General features: G+C 40.7%; 1 non-coding gene across 1 annotated transcript; it reads left to right on the forward strand.

The window, feature by feature from the left end:
• Window positions 1–723: 723 nt before the first annotated feature.
• Window positions 724–830, forward strand: LOC127077929 (small nucleolar RNA R71). Its single transcript, XR_007787688.1, has one exon. It is a non-coding gene; the product is annotated as a small nucleolar RNA R71 (small nucleolar RNA).
• The last annotated feature ends 18,954 nt before the right edge of the window (window positions 831–19,784 follow it).

Below are 19,784 nucleotides of genomic sequence, written 5' to 3' on the forward strand. Positions count from 1 at the left end.
ACTACCTATGAGATCTGGGTTTCAAGCATCTTGTTGTGAGTGATTATCTGATCAATCTTGGTCCCTAATTGCGTTATCAGTTTGCTTACGTGAATGTTATAGTTTAGGAATTCTTCATTTTGCTGAGTCTGGCCTGATATAAAGCTCTCCATGATCTTCTCAAGGTTAGGATTCTGGGACACAACTTGCATAAGTTGATTTAGTTTTTGGGCTTGATAACCTTGTGGTCTCTGAGGTGCATAATTTTGGATAGGGTTATGGTTTTTATAGGAAAAATTCGGGTGATTCTTCCATCCAGGGTTGTAAGTGTAGGAAAATGGGTTACCTTGGGCGTATTTCACTTGGTCGGTGTTCAGGTCGTTTAAAAGGTTACACTCCGCCGATTCGTGTCCTTTAGATCCACAAAGTTCACACTATGTGTGGACTACCGCTGCGGTGTTAGTGTTTGTAGACATATGTTCGACCTTAAGGGCTAAAGTGTCCACTTTCGTCTGCATCATGTCCTTAGAGCTTATCTCATGTATTCCACCTTGGGTCTCCTTTTTCTATATTGATGCTCGTTCAGTTCCCCATTGGTAATGGTTTTGGGCCATATCCTCAATGAGGTCACAAGCTTCAGGGCAAGGTTTGTTCATCAGCGCGCCACCAACGGCAGCGTGGATGCTCATTTTTGTGTTATAATGGAGTCCATTGTAGAAGGTATGAACGATCAACCATTGTTCTAGGCCATGGTGTGGACAGACTCTTAACAGCTCTTTATATCTCTCCCAAGCTTCAAAAAGTGATTCTCCTTGGTTTTGAGTAAATCTAGTTATTTGGTTTCGAAGAACAACAGTCTTACTAGGGAGAAAATATCTAGCAAGAAATATTCTTCTAAGGTCTTCCCAGGTAGTTATTGAATTAGCTGGAAGTGAATCCAACCATGAACATGCTATATCCCTGAGGGAGAAAGGAAATGATCTTAAACGGATTGCATCAGGTGAAGCACCGTTGGATTTAAAGGTGTCGACCAGTTGGATAAAGACTTTTAAATGTTGATTTGTGTTCTCAGTAGCGAGACCCGCAAATTGGTTCTGCTGCATTAATTGCAGTAAAGATGGTTTTAGTTCGAAATTGTTGGCAGGAATGAGGGGGTTTACTATACTCGAACTAGGTTCCTTGTCATAGGGTTGAGCAAATTCTTTAAGAGGTCTCTGGTCGCGATTCTCAGCCATAGCTTTCTTAATTCGGATGAGTAAGAGGCGTGTACGAGTGTAACGTTCGGGTTCCGCTAAAGGATCTACTAAATTTCCGGTACTACGGGTTCTTCGCATTTACCGGCTAATAAAGCCTTAGTCAAGAGGGTGTAACAACAGGGTACGAAATTTGACGAAGTTGGTCCCTGGCAACGGCGTAAAAAACTTGATTGCTGTATTCGCAAGTGCACGAATCGCGTCAGAGTAATATAAAATAATATCGATCCCACAGAGACCAAATCGTCAATCTATCGATTACTATCGTTACGATGTTTATCTAAGGCGGTATAAAAGAGATATTGATGTTGCAAGATAATAGTAAATAAAGAAAATACTAAGTGCAGGTAAAGACAGGTTTGAATGTATTTCACGTCAGTTAAATGATGTTTCGATTGTCTAAATATAACTACTTATGGGGCAATATTTTCTACTCTTGAAAAGAATCCATTTAACAGGAACTGTCACTTTCGCGTATTCAGAACCGAGTTTACCCTTAAATTAAGGCCTTTTATTGTCACTTATAAAAGGTGCGCAGAACGCTAAAGTAGTAAACTTATTTTTAAGAAATAAGACTCGTAAACTTAGTTGAAAAGTGATTTTGATTTAGAAAGTTTACCCAAGGAGTTTCCTGATTTTAAATCTATCAACGCGTCCAAAACAGTTTCAAAAATCGTTTTTCCTTAAAGTGATAAAAATTCCTAGTTAACTAAGATAGGGTGCTTTCGCACTCCTTAAGTAGTTAAAACTAACCAAGTTTGTTTCAGAAAACTCAAATTAAAAATCAAAACAGCCTTTAAAGCATTTCTACAGATTCAATATATGAAACATCTCTTTAACCGTGATCCTTACATTCTAACCTTTAAAAGATTTAGCCAAACATGGTAATACAAACAAACACAGCGATATTGATCATGATGAAAAGTTGTTTTAGAATATAAGGCGTAAAGAACAAGTAAAGCGTTTAAAGCAAGCAATAAAGGTAATGGCGAGAAATTTAAATAAAGTAAAGACAATGACAAGAATTAAATAAAGTAAAGCGTGGCGAGAAAATAAATAAAGTAAAGCATGGCGAGAAATTAAATAAAGTAAAGCATGACAAGTAAAATAAATAAAAAGCGATTAAATAAGAACCTGCTCCAAACGGAGGCTTTAATTCTGGTACAAGGAAAATAAACCTTCGACTTTGAAGATAAAGACGACAGCAAAATCGAAGTGCTCAAACTCAATCCCACTAAGGTGTAATAACCCCCCGATGTGACGGATTACCGCTTTTACAGATGATAAATATAGTCTTAGTGTTGTAAACTAAGTTGGATGATTTAGAAATGAACTAGAACGACCTATTTATAGAGGATTTCAGCAGCTTGCAAAGACCATGGTGCCCTTCAACTTCTCCTTAGTGGGAACGTGAAATACAAAGGTGGCGCCCACCATCCCTTCATGGCGCCCGCCATGTGTGGAAATGGGAAAGTTCATGGGATCGTGGCGGTTACCTCCTGGTTGAGGGCTGATGAGTCATGGCTTCCCCTATAGCGGCTGCCATGCATAACGCCATGTGTACAGTATTTGCCGAAAAATCCTAATTTTAGGTCCTTTTGCTTCGTTTCTTCTAAAAGGGTCCCGAAAGAGCTAAATATCTGAAAACAACATAAAAGAGAGCATAACACAAGCAAAATGATAATAAAGACCTAATAAACATGTGAAATTCAAGTCAAAAACACGGTGTGATTCAGTGTGATCACTCTTCCAAGTGCCTTTTCCTGACACGGCCCGTGTTGGGCAACACGGGTAACCGTGTCAAGACTACTGTACTGTCCAATTTTCTTCTTTCAACGGGCCCGAAATGTCTGATTTGCTTATCTATCCCTCCGGTACACTTGCTTACACCTGAAACCAAAAGAACTACCACAAAAGGACATAAAATGGAGTATGATGATGCATATAACATGTAATCAACAAATGGAAACAACAATATAAAACATCTAAATTACTAAACAAAACAATAAAATAAGTGGATTAATGTGTTACCGACTTTGACAAAGGTGCCGAATGAGTGTCCGAAAACAAGTAGAATTGGAGACTGATCAGTGTACCATCTCTCTCATATTTTTCCTTCCTTTATATTTTTCTGAATTTATTTGTTAGGGATATGGTGAACCCGTAATAGGAGATGTTATACCAGACAAACCAATATGTGGGGAATACTGATGGCCCACAAGGGAACAGACAAATAGGGTAAAATAACTCGTTGGGGATAACAATCCTGCTGGAGAGTCAGACACACACTAAGGAGTACTCAAAGTGAAACTGGACAAACGACACTTAGAGTACAAGAGATTTCACCAGTAAGTTTACACATAACTTACTAACAACTCAAATATATTTTTTTAGAAAATTCCCACAGCAGGTTCATACATGATCTGACAACACTAGAATAATCAAAGAAAAAAAAGTTCTTCAAAATAGGTTTAGACATGACCTGGTAATACTGGAATAAAAAGTTCAGCAATAGGTTCATACATGACCAGACAATGCTGGGGAATACCAAGAAGTTCTGATAGTAGGTTCAAACATGAACTGACAACAATAACATTCTTGAAAAATTCAGAGATTTCTCACAAGAAAATAATCTGATAAAAAATTATGGAAATTCATATCAATGAAAGAGTCCAAACGACAACTTTCTAGGAAGAACTAGGGTCGTCGGGGTAGGAAACTCTCTGTAGGTGCCAACAATAATTGGACTCATACCATAAGCATAGGTTGCAATCAACTTCAAGCGGATTGGTTCCAGTTACAATGGGACTTCAAGGGTATTGGTGACAACCAATACTTAAGATACCAATTACAATTGGATTTTAAACAAAAATGCTAGTTACAACTAGGCTTGAAAGGGGACTAGTAACAACTGGATTTGAAAACCGGATGCTAGTAACAATTGGACTTAACAGGTAAATGGCAATAACAATTTGACTTGTAAACAAATGCGAGTTACAACCAGACTTAACATACCATTTACAAATGGATTTTGAAAACAAGATGCCAGTTACAACTGGATTTGAGAGGTAATGTCAATAACAATTGGACTTGCAAACAATGTTGGTTACAACCAGACTTAAGGTACCATTTACAAATGGATTTGGAAAACAAGATGCCAGTTACAACTGGACTTGACAAAAGATGTTGGTGGCAACCAGATTTAGAGAGATACCGGTTACAATTGGATTTGATCAAAGACGCTGGTGACAACCAGACTTAACAAACGACGCCAATAACAACTGGTCTTAGAGGTCGAGGAATAAAAATCCACAACGAAACCTGAGATTATGCGAATGAGCATGAAGTACTTCGGGTTATGCATGATTTTTATTTTGCTTATATGCATGATATATGAATGATCATGATATGCAAATGCTGACGACATGCAGACTGAGAGTTTAAAGAAGGCTTTATGAAGGTACTGAATCCTCAACACCAACAACTCAACCAAATGAGTGATGATAAATGCATCGAATGGGGATCTATCAAGCTAAACAGTTACAACTAGCCCATTAATCCTTCGGATAATGGTGAATTGTGCTCTCTAGAGATATATGTTGATTATTCAAGGAAAAGTCTTGCAACTTGAGACTTACGGGGAAAGATGAAAGATTTCCTTTTAATATTTCCACATGTCAAAGCAAAAAATCATGTTTCTCAATATGTTGAAAAATTCTTTTTAAGTTCAAAATTTCATTATTAACAAATAAATGGCATTTTGCATAGCAAAGAAAATCAGAGAAAAACAGCAAATGATAGAAATTGATAGGCAAACTTGTATTTATTCAAGAATGGTAGCACACAAATGATGTAGCTCCATGGAACGTTACAAATTTAGAAAATGGCAACGGGAAAAGGTTTACAGTGAATCACAATGACTACCACTATCCCTAATAATAATGACTCCATAAAACCTCGCTTCTGAAGGGAGCCGTTGGATTGATCTTCCACCTCTGGCTCTTCTGTGTTGATCAGTGACAACTGATGTAGTCTATGCCTTTTGTCCCTAATTTTTTCCTGGATCGCCCTTTCGGGTTTTTAATCCACCGGAGCGCTCTTTTTTGCCTAAGTCTCCCTTTTAGGTTCTCAACTTAGCGAGCTACCATTTTTTATATTATCCCTAACTTTTGCCTGGACCACCCTTTCGGGTTTTCAGTCCACCGGGATACCTATTTTTGCCTAAGTCGCCCTTTCAGGTTTTCGACTTAGTGGGTTTTTGTTAGGCATAATATCTTTTGACTGCATCATAGTTCATATGGTGAACGAGCTCTTCTCCATCCATAGCTGTGAGAAATAGAGCACCTCCAGAGTATGCTCTCTTTATAACGTATGGGCCTTCATAGTTGGGAGTCCACTCCCCACGTGAATCTATGTGTACTAGCAAGATCTTCTTGAGCACGAGATCCCCTTCCTTGAACTCTCGAGGATGAACCTTCTTGTCAAAAGCTTTCTTGATCCGTTGTTGGTACAATTGTCCATGGCACAGAGCGATCATACGCTTCTCATCAATTAGGTTAAGTTGATCATAATTGTTCTGGATCCATTCAACTTCTTCTAGATTGGCCTCCATTAATATTCTAATTAAAGGTATCTCTACTTCGACTGGGAGAACTGTTTCCATCCTGTAGACCAAGGAGAATGGGGTTGCCCCTGTTAAAGTGCGGACTGAGGTCCGATATCCATGTAAAGCAAAGGGCAACATCTCATGCCAGTCTTTGTAGGTTTTCACCATCTTTCGCAGGATCTTCTTGATATTTTTGTTGGCAGCTTCAACAACACCATTCATCTTTGGACGATATGTGTCGCTCCCCGGATTTCCCGAATCCAAGTACAAACGCGAAAAAGAGTGGCGCGGAAAAAGAATAGAGTCGCCAGCTATGTACTTTTATCCCAAGAGAAGGGAAAGGTAGTACTGCATAACCAGGAGGGAACGGATAAAACAAAGTCTCGAACCAAAGAAAACTGAGTAAGGGGGCCGGTTACGTGAAGGGAAGGTTATCGCACCCCTTCACGTCTGTGGTACTCCACAGGATCCACGTTTGCTATTTGTGTCTAAAGTGTGTGTATAAAAAAGTCCTATATGCGATGCGAAAGAGAGAAAATCAATGTAGGGAAAAGAAAGAGTTATTGCTCGCACAGGCCCTACCCTGCTACATACGTATCTCAAGAAGGATTGAGAATCAGAGCACCGTAGCTCGGCTAACCTATTTTTGTTTGTTTTGTGTTTTTTAAATGAACGACGTTACTACGCAATCTACCGGATGCTCGACCTTTGGAGACTTACTCACCTGTAGTAGAAGGAGTTAACGTGTTCTTAAGAAAATAAAATCAAAGAGTTTGTTTGTGTTTTAGGAATGCTCATGCAAATAGGAAGTCCTAGACGAAGGAACCGTGCTACCTTAATTGACATGCAAACGAGAGACTATACGAAGCCTAGCAATCCTATGGGGGAGACGATCACACCACACAAAAGATATAACATAAAATAAACACACCAACAAGGGGGCTCAAACATACATGGGTAGGGCTTTAGTCAAGAGGGGTCATATCAACCTCGACAAACAAGCCATGGAAAGGTAATCAAATGGGCTCTTAACCACTAACATTGAACGTCAGGGTGAGAAGATCAAAAGGGTAATGAGGATAAGACCTCATAGCTCTTAACCCTGGACAGGGTGAGCTCATGACAAAGCATGGGGGTTCAGAAAGATGGAACCCTCTCCACTGACTGACCGGACAAAAGATCTTGGGCTTTTGTTCTGAAGCATCGGCACGTAGTGCGAGCATAAATAACGACACACTAAATAACGGGGGATTGACTACTAATCCCTTTTATCCGTCAATTGCCTCTTCATGGAGGTCTTTAGCACTAGTGCCTCTTCTTGGAGGTCTTTGGGCACAAAAGTAAACATACAAAAACATTGCCTCCTATCGAGGTCTTCCAGCTAAGAAAGCAGTAAAATGCTAGAAAGAAGTAAAAGGGATAAAGTGATCTACCACACGGATAAAGATCCGAAGTAACAACAACTAAAGAAACGAGAAACCCAGAGATCTCTCAAGCTAGCACCACCAAAGAAAGTAGGTCAACAAAGTAATCAGAATAAATCTCCAAATGGTATCCCACAAATAAAGTGGAATACCAAGCAAGCTATCTCTTCAAGAGTCATGTGAGCCCTCACAAAAAAACTCAACAAACAAGTTAGAAGGACAAGATGGGGTGCAATCAAGAGTTGCACCAAACAAAAGAATCATAGGAACAACAGTGTCAGGTAAATAATGCACGGATGCAATAGAAAGCATGTCATAACAAAAACAAAACAGATTAGAGAACAATCAGAAAAACCAACTACTGTCATGATCGCTACTGCTTCGCTTAGCGAAGTGGCAGCGAATCCTCGCCACAGATTCGCCTAGCGAAGTACTAGCGAATGCCTACGGGTTCTGGGTTCTTCCTTGATAACAGTCCAATTTCAGAAAACTCTAAATCCTATGGTACCCATTTCAGAAACTAAGTGATTAAACATTCAAGGCATTGTTCTACACATTCATGCACATCCAAACCCACATGCAAAACCTAATGATACCCACTCTCCCAAATTCACCCATAATGTCTCATACTTCAGAAATTTCAAATTGAAAGCATAAAGTAATGGAAATAGGGTAAACCTTATTGGAGAGATCGATTGAAATTGAAATGCACGGTTGGGTTTGCAAAACAATGTTAGTGTTTTTGTGAGATGGAATTGGTAGAGGTGATTCGGTGCAAATGGGTTTTTCAGTGTGTATGGAGACTGCCCGAATTAGGGTTTGTGTGAGATGGAAGTGAAAAGTCTGAGAGTCAGAGTCTGATTTCGTGAGGTTCAGACTAAAATAATTTAAAATGGTTTTTGGGCCCAAATGAGTGGCCTGCTGAAAATTAAATGGGTTTCTGCCACGCAGCGCTCGCTACTGCTTCGCCTAGCGAGCAGCTAGCGAATCATCTCGCTACTGTCTTCGCCTAGCGAGCAGCTAGCGAATCATGACAGGATTTTGTTTTTTCAAAACAGCATGCAAAGCACAATTCAGCAAGGTTCCATCAAACCCTCCAAGACTTGGGTAAAAACAAAGCTAGCACTTACTCGCTAGGCGAGCATCCAGCGAGCAGGTTAGCGAGCAATTCCAGTAGCAACATCATCCAGGTTCGTTGGAGCGAAGGAGGAAGCGTGGGCTCTCCTAGCAAAGGGTTGCTCGCCTAGCGAGCATGACAGTTCAGGAACAAACCTTTGCTCCTTCAAGACTAACGCTTTGAATGATGAATAGACCCTATTTGAACATGTTGGAAGCAACTTAAGTCATTCCCTAGCCATTTGACCTTCAGTTGACCAACAGTTGACTTTCAACTTCACAGTTGAATTTTGAACTGTACTGAGTGTTGAGAAAAACCCCAGTTGACGCACAATTTCCCTTGTGTTGATTGATCCTTCAGATAAAACCCACAAAGTGACTTGGATGATATCCATGCTTCTTGGAAGACAAACTCTTGGAGCTAATTCTGATGGACATGATGAAATGCGATATGAAATGTTAAATGACCTAAAATGAATGCATGAATGAGGAGGCCAAATTTGAGGTGCTACAGTTGCCCCTATTCAATCAACTGTGAACCTGAACGGATGAAAGCAGCGGCTATCAGACTTTCAAGGTAAATAGGGATTGAATACCAAAAGAACCAGAGAATTTGCACTCTGTAGGTGACGAATCAAGGAGAGCGGGGCCATTTACCGATGGCGGCTTCAAAATAAAATTGATATTTACCGATATCAAAGAAAGCGAGGCCATTTACCGATGGCGGCTTCAAAACAAATTTGATATTTACAGATATCAAAGAAAGCGAGGCCATTTACCGAGGGCGGCTCCAAAACAGATTTGATATTTACCGATATCAAAGAAAGCGAGGCCATTTACCGATGGAGGCTTCAAAACAAATTTGATATTTACCGATATCAAAGAAAGCGAGGTCATTTACCGATGGCGGCTTCAAAACAAATTTGATATTTACCGATATCAAAGAAAGCGAGGCCATTTACCGATGGCGGCTCCAAAACAGATTTGATATTTACCGATATCAAAGAAAGCGAGGCCATTTACCGATGGAGGCTTCAAAACAAATTTGATATTTACCGATATCAAAGAAAGCGAGGCCATTTACCGATATCAAAGAAAGCGCTACAAGACCAGACATTTACCGATGACTGGGAAGGAACTCGATGTTTACCGACATCGAACAAAGATGTTAATAAGTGAAACAAGACCAGACATTTACCGATGACTGGGAAGGAACTCGATGTTTACCAACATCGAACAAAGATGTTTACAGGTGAAACAAGACCAGACATTTACCGATGACTGGGAAGGAACTCGATGTTTACCGACATCGAACAATGATGTTTACAGACACCAAGGAAAGAATACATTTAATGAAACGAAACCATTTACCGATGGCGAAAATGAAATACTCGATATCTACAGATAGCGAAAACACACAGTTGTTTAAACGACAAAACCATTTACCGATGGTTAGCAAGCGACTGATGTTTACCGACATCGAACAAAGATGTTTACCGACACCAAAAAAGGAAGGGACACACACGGGTGTTGACAGAACGATTTTTTTGTAGACACCATGAGAGACATACCATTTATTGATGGCCAACGATTGGAATTCGACATTTACCGACATCGAAAGATGATGTTCGCCGACATCAAAGAAAAGCACAGACATTTACGGGGATCAACACGACACTTACCGGTATCGCAAGGATGATATTTACATATGTCAAAATAAGGCAGACACTTACTGGTGACTAAATCGGAAGAGAATCAAGCTTTCCTTTCACGGACTGGTGAGAAAATAAATCTCACTGGGATTATCGATTCTGAATGTTGCCAAGAGCAACTGCTGCAAATGTGCTACGCTGATGTTGAAAGATGATCCGCCTCTTCCGGAGATATGATCCAATCTGGTTTAATACATGTATGCATATGTTTGAGTTTTCCATGGCGTAATGCTCCATACTGAATGGAAATGCTACGCGATTTGAGAATGCGAATGCAAATGATGATTACTACATGCAAGATGCAAAGGGAGGAAAACTCCTGCTAGGAAAGCAAATGATCACTTTACTGAGCACACAATTTCTGATTCGATCTTCCAACTCTGTGGGGACACACAATAATTCTGCTGAGGATACTTACTGATCTGACATTCTCGGAACGGTAGAGAAACCAACTCAACTGGGGAGTCACTTGTTGGGAAAACACCAACCTCTCGACCATGCTGGGGAAACAAATTCTGAACTCGACTTAGACGACCCAACTTCTTACACGACTGGACAGTGTTGAAACAACAGGGTCTTCCTTCGAACAAACTTTGACTCATCTACTTTAGCCATCAATCAAAGATAGTAACCTGCGAAACGGCAAGACATACATGCCCCAGGGGATCGTATGGACAAAATGTACTCAAGTGTGCTCAACATTCAAAATGATTTTCAGATGTTTTATCTTTCCGCACGTCATTGTCTAGCCTTCATGTTTTTAGATGCAATGTTTATAAAAAATTCGGACGTTTTTTTGCAAACAAAACAGTAGAAATAAAAAACAAGAGAGCAATTTGACTGAATAACGACTTTTATTGATTGAAAATGGCCTATAAAGGCAAATACATCAGGAAGCAATTCCTAGGAAGAGGTAATTGCGCCAAAAGAGAAAATAAACTATCCTATTGGTAATGTGAACACGACATTCCACTATTTTCCAATTCTGTTATGACTCATAGATCTTTACTTCCCCCAAATTCTTTGCTTTCTGAGAAGAGTGATTGGACCGATCATATCCTTCAAGATGGTAGACACTGAAACGCAATGAAGTACAGATAACTCAGACTGTAGTCTTCGCTTTAATCCCTCTTTTTCCTGGACCGCCTTTTCAGGTTTTCAATCCACCGGGATACCCATTTTTGCCTAAGCCGCCCTTGCAGGTTTTCGACTTACCGGGTGTACATATTATTTTTATTCTTTATCCCTAACTTTTGCCCGAACTTTTTTCTTTTCTTTCTCTTGGTTCGCCGGGATGCCCATTTTTGCCTGGACTTTTTTTTTTTTGTCCAGCGGGTCAGTTTATGCGAAGTATTTTTTGACTACATCTGAATTCACAGGAGACGAAAAATCTTCACCATCCATAGTTGTAAGCATCAAGGCTCCACCAGAAAAGACCTTTTTAACAACATATGGACCTTCATAATTCGGAGTCCACTTGCCCCTGTTATCTGTACCGGGAGGAAGGATCCTCTTCAAAACTAAATCACCTATCTGATAGCTTCGAGGATGCACTTTCTGATCAAAGGCTTTCTTCATCCTTCTCTGATATAGTTGTCCATGGCACACAGCCGCTAATCGCTTTTCCTCAATTAAATTTAACTCATCAAACCTGGCTTGAATCCACTCAGCCTCGTCAAGTTTTACATCCATCATCACCCTCAAAGAAGGGATTTCAACTTCTACTGGCAAGACTGCATCCATGCCATACACAAGTGAAAACGGAGTTGCCCCGGTTGACGTATGTACTGAGGTACGATACCCATGCAAAGCGAAAGGCAATATCTCATGCCAATCCTTGTACGTCACAACCATCTTTTGCACAATCTTCTTAATGTTCTTGTTTGCCGCCTCTACAACACCATTCATCTTCGGTCTATAAGGAGAAGAATTGTGGTGTTCGATCTTAAAGTCTTTGCAAAGCTCTTTCATCATCTTGTTATTGAGATTCGAACCATTATCATTGATGATTCTCTCAGGAACCCCATAACGACAAATAATTTCTTTCTTAATGAATCGAGCAACCACTTGTCTGGTAACATTGGCATAGGAAGCTGCTTCCACCCACTTGGTAAAGTAATCAATCGCGACTAGGATGAAGCGATGTCCATTAGAAGCAGTAGGTTCAATCTTTCCAATCATATCGATGCCCCACATCGCGAATGGCCAAGGAGAATTCATAATATTCAAAGGGTTTGGTGGTACATGCACTTTATCTGCATAGATCTGACATTTGTGGCACTTCCGAGCATATTTGAAACAATCAGATTCCATGGTTATCCAGTAATAACCGGCTCTTAACAACTTCTTGGCCATTGCATGACCACCAACATGGGTACTGAAAGATCCCTCGTGTACTTCCTGCATTAACATGTCTGCTTCGTGTCTAGCCACGCATCTGAGCAGAACCATGTCAAAGTTCCTCTTGTACAACACATCATCCTTGTTCAAGTAAAAGCTTCCAGCTAGCCTTCTCAGTGTCTTCTTGTCATTCTTTGACGCTCCTTTAGGATACTCTTGGCTTTTGAGGAAATTCTTAATATCATAAAACCACGGCTTCTCAACAATAACAGACTCGGCTACAAACACATACGCAGGCCTCTCGAGTCGATTCACAGCAACGTGTGGCACATGATTCTGCCAATGAACTTTAATCATGGAAGACAATGTGGCTAAGGCATCAACCATTTGATTTTCATCTCGGGATATATGATACAACTTTACTGTCTTGAAGAAAGTTAGGATCCTTCTGGTGTAATCTCTATAAGGAATCAAATGCGGCTGATGAGTATTCCAGTCTCCATTGACTTGGTTAATCACTAGAGCAGAATCTCCATAAATGTCCATAGTTTTGATCCTTAGATCGATGGCTTCTTCGATCCCCATGATACAGGCCTCGTACTCAGCTTCGTTGTTGGTTACTTCAAAAGTCAATCTAGCGGAAAAAGGTATGTGTGCACCTTTAGGATTAATGAGTACTGCCCCAACACCATTTCCATTCACATTTACCGCCCCATCAAACATCAGTGTCCACTTGTCATCGGGGTCCGGTCCTTCCTCGACAAGAGGCTCTTCACAATCTTTCATCTTTAAGTACATGATATCTTCATCGGGGAATTCAAACATCATCGGCTGATAATCATCAATTGGTTGCTCGGCAAGGTAATCAGACAGAATACTACCCTTGATGGCCTTTTGCGACGTGTATTGGATGTCATACTCTGTCAAAATCATCTGCCAACGAGCCACTCGTCCGGTAAGAGCCGGCTTTTCAAAGATGTACTTTATTGGGTCTATCTTAGAAATCAACAAGGTAGTATGGTTCAACATATACTGTCTTAGTCGGCGAGCAGCCCATGCCAAAGCGCAGCAAGTTTTCTCGAGCAGCGAATATCTTGTTTCACAGTCGGTAAACTTTTTGCTAAGGTAGTATATTGCATGCTCTTTTCAACCAGACTCGTCATGATGTCCCAATACACACCCCATCGAATTCTCTGTTACTGAAAGGTACATTATCAGAGGCCTCCCAGGAACTGGAGGTATAAGAATTGGAGGTTTCTTCAAATATTCTTTTATCTTATCAAAAGATTTTTGACAATCATTGTTCCACCTGATTGCTTGATCTTTTCTTAGCAATTTAAATATCGGTTCGCACGTAGCTGTTAGATGAGATATGAACTGTGCAATGTAGTTCAGCCTCCCTAAAAACCCACGAACCTGCTTTTCCGTTCTTGGTTTAGGCATTTCTTGAATAGCTTTTACTTTCGTTGGATCAACCTCAATCCCTTTCTCGCTAACAATGAAACCTAACAGCTTTCTAGATCTCACTCCAAATGTACACTTGTTTGGATTCATCCTCAGTTTGAACTTTCTCAATCTTTCAAACAACTTTTGCAAGTTTACCAAGTGCTCTTCTTCTGTCTGAGACTTCGCAATCATATCATCCACGTACACTTCAATTTCTTTGTTCATCATGTCATGAAAGAGAGTCGTCATAGCTCTCTGGTAGGTAGCACCGGCGTTCTTCAACCCAAATGGCATTACCTTATAACAGAACGTGCCCCAAGGTGTAATGAATGTCGTCTTCTCCATGTCTTCTGGCGCCATCTTGATCTGATTATAGCCAGAAAATCCGTCCATGAAAGAGAAAAGCGAGGACTGAGCAGTGTTATCGACCAATACATCAATGTGAGGTAACGGGAAGTCATCTTTCGGACTGGATCTGTTTAAATCTCGGCAATCGACATACATCCTGACTTTACCATCCTTCTTCGGCACGGGTACGATGTTGGCCACCCAAGGGGGATAATTGGTAACTGCTAGAAACCCTGCATCCAACTGTTTCTGAACCTCCTCTTTGATCTTGACAGCCATATCAGGACTAGTTCTACGAAGCTTCTGCTTTACCGAAGGACAATCTTCTCTGAGAGGTAGCCTGTGCACCACAATATCTGTATCCAAACCAGGCATATCTTGATACGACCATGCGAATACATCCACATATTCTTGCAGCATTTCAATCAGCCCTCTCTTGACCTTTTCCTCTAAAGCAGCCCCTATCTGAATCTCTTTCTTTACATCCTCAGTAACAAGGTTAATGACTTCCAACTCTTCCTGATGAGGTTGAATGACCCTTTCCTCCTGTTTCAATAGTCTGGCTAATTCTTTGGGAGTTCACAATCTTCTTCACTCTCCTCTCCGGCTTGGTAAATGGGATTATCGAAGTCATATTGAGCCATAACATAACTATTTTTAATGGAATCCGCAAGATCAATTCTGCACGAACGGTGTTTCATGCTTTATTTTAAAAAAGAGTTCAAGGAAGTCACAAAAAACATTTCCATTTTTATTGTTTTAAAAATGAAAGTAATAAAAACAGAAAGACAGTGAACACAAATTTGATTGCAAAACGTCCTTTATTGATGATAATCATTGAAAATTCAAAACATGATGTGGCCCTACAATGAACCACTACGCCTTGGGCAGAGCGTGGGGATTTCATGCAAAATGAAAAAAACAAAAGAAAATTACTATGTCTGAAGAGTAACTTGGACTATTTCTTCAACAGTCCAGTTGTTGATCTTCTCCCCTGGAGCACACGGGCGCACCCAATTGTCCATATCACAATCACTGTCACCATCTTCATTGTCTGTTGCAAAGACATCCCCGTGATTCATCAATCCAACACTAGTGAAAGTACACGGCCCTTTTTGATTCTGGACACCCTGCTCTGATGATTGAAAAGGCTGAAAAATGATATGCATATGCGGGTTGACGTTTTCTTTTTTATGCATTATTTTTTTTAAAAATAAACATGCTATGATGCAAAATGATGAAACAATGGCTGGTTAGCTGTGTATCACAAGGCACAGGATCGGAACTTCATCATGAATTCGGAACCGGGAACCATAGAACACAGTCATCAACTTAGAACCCATACTTCAGAACCAACGGTCACCAACAAGAACCAAACAAAAGTCACCGACAAGACACGGTCACCAACAGAATAAGTCACCATCAGTACCTGTAAATGATTCATTCCCACCCCACTCACGGGTGTAATCTAGGCCAGGGTAAAGTCGAGAGAAACGCAGGATAAACAATCCTTTCAAGAATATCATCATATGCACACCAGGTGTATGCAACGATAATATCCCATCAGAATCTGAACTGCTCGTGATACCATGTTCCGCTAAGTGGCGCCATACCACCCGCTTCCCATGAATCACTCTATTCCTAGGTGTCCTAAAGTCCACTCATAGCCTGTGTATTACGCCTTTTACCTCTTGTGACTCCCACCCAACAGTGAAACAGATACACAGCCAGCACAGTATGCATGAAATAGTAAAACACACATAGGATGCAATGCAAGCAGATAAGTATGCAAAGCAATAAATAAATAACACACAACTGACAATAAACAAACAAACGCTAGGAAAGGCCCACTAGGGAAAATAATTCCCCAGCAGAGTCGCCAGTTGTCGCTCCCCGGATTTCCCGAATCCAAGTACAAACACGAAAAAGAGTGCCGCGGAAAAAGAGTAGAGTCGCCAGCTATGTACTTTTATCCCAAGAGAAGGGAAAGGTAGTACTGCATAACCAGGAAGGAACGGATAAAACAAAGTCTCGAACCAAAGAAAACTGAGTAAGGGGGCCGGTTACGTGAAGGGAAGGTTATCGCACCCCTTCACGTCTATGGTACTCCACAGGATCCACGTTTGCTATTTATGTCTAAAGTGTGTGTATAAAAAAGTCCTATATGCGATGCGAAAGAGAGAAAATCAAAGTAGGGAAAAGAAAGAGTTATTGCTCGCACAGGCCCTACCCTGCTGCATACGTATCTCAAGAAGGATTGAGAATCAGAGCACCGTAGCTCGGCTAACCTATTTTTGTTTGTTTTGTGTTTTTTAGATGAACGACGTTACTACGCAATCTACCGGATGCTCGACCTTTGGAGACTTACTCACCTGTAGTAGAAGGAGTTAACATGTTCTTATGAAAAGAAAATCAAAGAGTTTGTTTGTGTTTTAGGAATGCTCATGCAAATAGGAAGTCCTAGACGAAGGAACCGTGCTACCTTAATTGACATGCAAACGAGAGACTATACGAAGCCTAGCAATCCTATGGGGGAGACGATCACACCACACAAAACATATAGCATAAAATAAACACACCAACAAGGGGGCTCAAACATACATGGGTAGGGCTTTAGTCAAGAGGGGTCATATCAACCTCGACAAACAAGCCATGAAAAGGTAATCAAATAGGCTCTTAACCACTAACATTGAACGTCAGGGTGAGCAGATCAAAAGGGTAATGAGGATAAGACCTCATAGCTCTTAACCCTGGACAGGGTGAGCTCATGACAAAGCGTGGGGGTTCAGAAAGATGGAACCCTCTCCACTGACTGACCGGACAAAAGATCTTGGGCTTTTGTTCTGAAGCATCGGCACGTAGTGCGAGCATAAAGAACAACACACTAAATAACGGTGGATTGACTACTAATCCCTTTTATCCGTCAATTACCTCTTCATGGAGGTCTTTAGCACTAGTGCCTCTTCTTGGAGGTCTTTGGGCACAAAAGTAAACATACAAAAACATTGCCTCCTATCGAGGTCTTCCAGCTAAGAAAGCAGTAAAATGCTAGAAAGAAGTAAAAGGGATCAAGAGAACTACCACACGGATAAAGATCCTAAGTAACAACAACTAAAGAAACGAGAAACCCAGAGATCTCTCAAGCTAGCACCATCAAAGAAAGCAGGTCAGCAAAGTAATCAGAATAAATCTCCAAATGGTATCCCACAAATAAAGTGGAATACCAAGCAAGCTATCTCTTCAAGAGTCATGTGAGCCCTCACAAAAAAACTCAACAAACAAGTTAGAAGGACAAGATGGGGTGCGATCAAGAGTTGCACCAAACAAAAGAATCATAGGAACAACAGTGTCAGGTAAACAGTGCACGAATGCAATAGAAAGCATGTCGTACAAAAACAAAACAGATTAGGGAACAATCAGAAAAACCAACTACTGTCATGATCGCTACTGCTTTGCTTAGCGAAGTGGCAGCGAATGCTCGCCACAGATTCGCCTAGCGAAGTGCTAGCGAATGCCTACGGGTTCTGGGTTCTTCCTTGATAACAGTCCAATTTCAGAAAACCCTAAATCCTATGGTACCCATTTCAGAAACTAAGTGATTAAACATTCAAGGCATTGTTCTACACATTCATGCACATCCAAACCCACATGCAAAACCTAATGATACCCACTCTCCCAAATTCACCCATAATGTGTCATACTTCAGAAATTTCAAATTGAAAGCATAAAGTAATGGAAATAGGGCAAACCTTATTGGAGAGATCGATTGAAATTGAAATGCACGGTTGGGTTTGCAAAACAATGTTAGGGTTTTTGTGAGATGGAATTGATAGAGGTGATTCAGTGCAAATGGGTTTTTCAGTGTGTATGGAGACTGCCCGAATTAGGGTTTGTGTGAGATGGAAGTGAAAAGTCTGAGAGTCAGAGTCTGATTTCGTGAGGTTCAGACTAAAATAATTTAAAATGGTTTTTGGGCCCAAATGAGTGGCATACTGAAAATTAAATGGGTTTCTGCCACGCAACGCTCGCTACTGCTTCGCCTAGCGAGCAGCTAGCGAATCATCTCGCTACTGTCTTCGCCTAGCGAGCAGCTAGCGAATCATGACAGGATTTTGTTTTTTCAAAACAGCATGCAAAGCACAATTCAGCAAAGTTCCATCTAACCCTCCCAGACTTGGGTAAAAACAAAGCTAGCACTTACTCGCTAGGCGAGCATCCAACGAGCAATTCCAGTAGCAACATCATCCAGGTTCTCTGGAGCAAAGGAGGAAGCGTGGGCTTCGCCTAGCGAAGGGTTGCTCGCCTAGCGAGCATGACAGTTAAGGAACAGACCTTTGCTCCTTCAAGACTAACGCTTTGAATGATGAATAGACCCCATTTGAACATGTTGGAAGCAACTCAAGTCATTCCCTAGCCATTTGACCTTCAGTTGACCAACAGTTGACTTTTGACTTCACAGTTGAATTTTGAACTTTACTGGGTGTTGAGAAAAACCCCAGTTGATGCACAATTTCCCTTGTGTTGATTGATCCTTCAGATAGAACCCACAAAGTGACTTGGATGATATCCAAGCTTCTTGGAAGACAAACTCTTGGAGCTAATTCTGATGGACATGATGAAATGTGATATGAAATGGTAAATGACCTAAAATGAATTCATGAATGAGGAGGGAAAATTTGAGGTGCTACAATATGGAGAAGAATTATGGTGGTCAATCTTGAAACTCTCATATAATCCTGTCATTGTTTTGTTGTTCAAGTTTGAACCGTTGTCAGTGATGATCTTGCTTGGGATTCCATAGCGGCAGATAATCTCTTTCTTGATAAAGCGAGCAACCACATGTCTCGTCACATTGGTGTAGGAGGCAACCTCCACCTATTTAGTAAAGTAATCAATGGCAACCAGGATGAAGCGATGACCATTGGAAGCCTTAGACTCTATAACACCAATCATGTCGATGTCCCAAATTGAGAAAGGCCAAGGTGATGTCAAAACATTCAACAGTGTTGGCGGTACATGCACTTTATCATCATAAATTTGACATTTATGACATTTTCTTGCATAGATGAAACAATCAGACTCCATGGTCAACCAATAATAACCAGCTCTCAAAATCTTCTTGGCCATGGCATGCCCATTAGCATGGGTTCCAAAGGATCCTTCATGAATCTCCTTGATTAAAATGTTTGCTTCGTGTCTATCCACGCATCTGAGCAGAACCATGTCATGGTTTCTCTTGTAAAGCACATCATTACTCAAAAAGAAATTGGATGATAATCTCCTCAACGTTTTCTTATCCAACAATGTAGCATCTTCTGGATACTCTCGACTTAGTAGATAGCGCTTGATGTCATGAAACCATGGTTTACCATCAATTTCTTCTTTAATTAGTTGACAATAGGCAGGCTCATCTCTTCGCTCTATTCGAATAACTGAAGCTTCATTACAGAATCTGACTTGGTAAATTGATGCTAATGTTGCCAAAGCGTCAGCAACTTGATTTTCTACTCTTGGGATGTGATGGAAAGTGATATCGTCAAAGTATTCAATCAGTTTTACA

This window comes from Lathyrus oleraceus, chromosome 4 (genome assembly GCF_024323335.1).
Source record: "Lathyrus oleraceus cultivar Zhongwan6 chromosome 4, CAAS_Psat_ZW6_1.0, whole genome shotgun sequence".
NCBI lineage: Eukaryota > Viridiplantae > Streptophyta > Magnoliopsida > Fabales > Fabaceae > Lathyrus > Lathyrus oleraceus.